Consider the following 4,107-nt stretch of genomic DNA (forward strand, 5'->3'; position numbering starts at 1 on the left):
TCTTGCTACTCTTTTTTGGAAAAAAACATTCATTCTATTCAAAGTAAATATTACATAAAACTACTACAATTCGGGATAGTATTCTGGAAAACTACCACTTTTACAAAAATTTCCAAAACCTACCACAAAGTTGGTCTTTGATTTCATAAAACTGCCATGTTGCACTGATGACCGTGTTGGTTAATCTTAAGCGCGATTATGATATACTGGGTCCACTCGTCAGGTCTGACATGGCATAAGTCATGACCACTATATTGGACCATTAGGTTGACCATTATGATTGGTGAAGCCCACATGCATGTTGGTACCTGCAAAAAATTAAAAAGCAATCGGGTCCCTATAAGTTTTTAAAAACAATAAAGTCTTCGTAATTTTTTTTAAAGGCAATTGGGCCCCCGTATGTTAAAAAAATAAGTAATCGAGTCCCTGTAAGTTAAAAAACAATTAGGTCCCTTTTGATCCTTTTTAAAAAGCAATCAGGCCCTTGTGCGTCAGGCATGGTGGTAGCCTTCCATGGCTGCGGTGGCCTTGGCTTTGCCAAGCGTGTTGGTGACTAGCCATGGCTCTGGTGGCTATGGTGGACGGTCATGGCTGGACCGACCGTGGTGGTGGCTGGTCGTTGTGGCTTGATGTAGGCTCGTCGGCATCGATGCTCGTGGTTGTGGCCGACCTTGGCTTTAGAGAGAGAGAGAGAGATCAGTGAATGAGAGGGAGAGAAGAGGAAGGAAGAGAGAGAGATTACATGTGGTCCCGAGATGTAAGTTAACAGTCAAATAACCAGTAAAACAAACGGTTTGTTTAGGAACAAACCCGACCTGTCATAAACTAGATCAATTTTAAACCACATGGTCAGTTGGGTTTGTTGAAATCAAAAACCAACTTTGTGGTATGTTTTTGGAAATTTTTAATAAGTGGCAGTTTTCCGGAACCCTAGCCCGAATCGTGGTTGATTTATGCTATTTACTTCAGTACAAGGAACACTAGAAATAATAAAAATAACATACAGGTCCATAGACCACCTATCAATTTTTTTCTGTTGCAGTTAGATGACCCTAGAATACTTTTACCAAGTGATGACAGTGCATCAGATGATGATGTAGACCATTTTGGTGACGAGTCTCTGCCAAATGGTGTAGGGAAAAGAAAGTTAACAAACAAGGAAAGATTGGCTCTTTTACTACAAGGAGATAAATTTGATGAGGAACAAACTGATGACCATGACATGGAGATAACATTCAACGTGGAGTTTGAGGACCTCAGCAAACATATCCTTGAGAGAAAGAGCACCGAGACGAAGACTGTCTAGGAGATGCATCAAGAAAAAATAAAGGAGAAGCGGAAAGCTAGGAAGACAGTAGGGACCCACGAGCGTCATGGCAGTGCGCAAGCAAGTGCCTCTATATTACAAGACCAAAAATATGGTTCTTCCTAATGGTTGGACATCTGGGGCTCACGCCATTGTCAACGTAGTCAATAAACGAGAGAATTACACTACGAGCGGCTGACACCAGGGACCCAGCAGGTCGCGCAGTTTATTTTCAGGAACAAGCAGTTGTTATACTAGTTTTAGCGACGGATCAGGGTAACAACGGGGCTGTGAGGGGGCCTTGGATCGTCTAGCCAGGGTTTTATTTATGTTTACCACATCATGTGCCCAGTTGTGTTTTTTTCTTACTGAAAATGGCTAGCCCAGTTCTATTATTTTAAAGAAATACCCAAACGAGGGCTACTTGCTTTATCAGCCCTGCTGGGCTGCAAATCTTTCAAGACGAGGAGAGTTTCATTCGGTTTGCCCAGAAATGGGCTATACATTTTTAAAACACATCAAACCGGGAATTAGTTTCAATTTTTCTCATTACAAGATTTTAAATTCCATTGATTTTTATGCGTGGACAATTATTTGGATTTCATATTTATATAAATTATTTTTCAAAATAGTTTGAATGTGAATCGATATTTCAGGATTAAAAATAGTTGACCGCACCGAAATATGCAAAAAATTTGTTTACTTTTTAACCGTGGCCACAATATGGGGTGTAATGCTAACAAAAAGAAGATAGGCTCCAAAAAAATTCTTAAGAATTAGCAAATGGGCTGTACATTATTAGAAATAATGCACACGAGAGCAGTGACTGTTGGATGTCCATCCAATGACTATCGTGCTTCTTCAATCTTTGCTTTTCCTGCTCCAGCCGCTCAAACAAGCGCCGGCGGGACTGCCTGCTCCCTCCTCCCGCGGCCGGCTATGGTGCTGCGCAGGCCTCACCGCCCCACCGTACTCCCATCGCTGGCCTAGCCATCCCTCTACCCACCCACACCTGCTGTTATTCTCCGGCGACGGTAGACGAACCAGTAAACCCTCGTACAGTCGTACTCCCCTACGCGTGGGAAATACTGTCGAGTCTTCCCTGCCTCCGTGTCGTTCCCTTCCTAGGCCTCGCTGTCGTCCACCGCCTTGGTGCTCTCGGCGCGGCCTGGTCAACGTGATCAATGAACGACATCCATCGGAAGTGGACTGTATGTGGAGAGGCTGACAGCTAGGTCCACGGCTGCACGCAAGGAAATGCCTCCTTATTACGCGCAAAATAATGATTCCTCCACCTGACAGCTAGGACCCACGGGAAGGGCTTATGTATTTCACAGAAAAAACGTTCCCCTCGCTGACAGGTCGGACCCACCAGCTAGATCTTCGCATGCAAGGAAGTGCCTTCTTATGACGCACAAAAAAATGAATACCCCCTGCTAGCTGGGACCCACCATAGTGGGTGGCTGACTTGTGGGCCTACTAAGTTGTCGGGGACAGAGGGCTTTGTCAACTTAGTAAATATGAACGATTCTAGCTCCAGTGACCGTACGATGTTCATCCAACGGCCATAGTGCTTCCTCAACCTCTGGTCTTCTTGCTCCAGCCGCCCAAAGCAGCGGCGGTTGTGCCGTCTGCTCCTGCCTCCCGTGGCCGGCTGTGCTGCCGCGGAGGCCTCACTGCCCCCATACTACTCCCACCGCTGGCCAGGCCATCCCTCCACTCACCCACACCCCCTGTTATTCTGTGGTGATGGCAGCCTCACACCGCAGCCGAACCAGTGAACCCTCGTACTTCTCTCCGCATGGGCATCCACTCCCGCGTCTTCCCCGGCTCCGCGTCGTCCCCTTCCTAGGCCTCACGGTCGTCCACTACCTTGGTGCTCTCGGCGCGGCGTGGTCAATGTGATCAACAACCGACTTCCATCGGAAGAGTACTGTACGTGGAGAGGCTGACAGCTGGGTCCACGGCCACAACCCAGTTTTTTTATGATTTGCCAAGTAAGTCATTTTGTCAGGCATGTTGGGCTGCAAATCTTTCAAGACGAGGAGAGCTTCATTTGGCTTGCCGAGAAAATGGCCTATCAATAATGAGAAATGAGCTGTACATTTTTAAAACACATCAAACCGGCAATTGGTTACAAATTTCTTTTTTTCATTTTGAGATTTTAAATTGCATTGATTTTTATGCGTGGACAATTTGTTGGATTTTATATTGATATACATTTATTTTTCAAATCAGTTTGAATGTGACTCGAAATTTCGGGATTAAAAACAGTTCGGACCGCACCGAAATATGCAAAATTTCATATAATTTTTTAACCGTGGCCACAATATGGGCTGTAATACTAACAAAATGAATATAGGCTCAAAGAAAACTTAAGAATTAGCAAATGGGCTGTAAATTATTAGAAATAATGGTAGATTGATTGTATGTTGTTTTCCACAGATTTGAGGCTTTCCTAAAAAATAAGGTTGACGCACAAGCAGTGGCTGTTGGATTTCCATCCAACGGCCGTCATGCTTCTTCAATCTCTGTTCTTCCTGATCCAGCCGCTCAAACAAGCGCCGGCGGGACTGCCTGCCCCCTCCTCCCCGCGGCCGGCTGTGCTGCCGCGCAGGCCTCACCGCCCCACCGTACTCCCATCGCTGGCCTAGCCATCCCTCTACTCACCCACACCTGCTGGTATTCTCCGGCAACGGCAGACGAACTAGTAAACCCTCGTACAGTCGTACTCCCCTCCGCGTGGGAAACAACTGCCGAGTCTTCCCTGCCTCCATGTCGTTCCCTTCCTAGGCCTCGCC

The sequence above is a fragment of the Triticum aestivum genome, chromosome 5D, assembly GCF_018294505.1.
Source record: "Triticum aestivum cultivar Chinese Spring chromosome 5D, IWGSC CS RefSeq v2.1, whole genome shotgun sequence".
NCBI classification, from domain to species: domain Eukaryota; kingdom Viridiplantae; phylum Streptophyta; class Magnoliopsida; order Poales; family Poaceae; genus Triticum; species Triticum aestivum.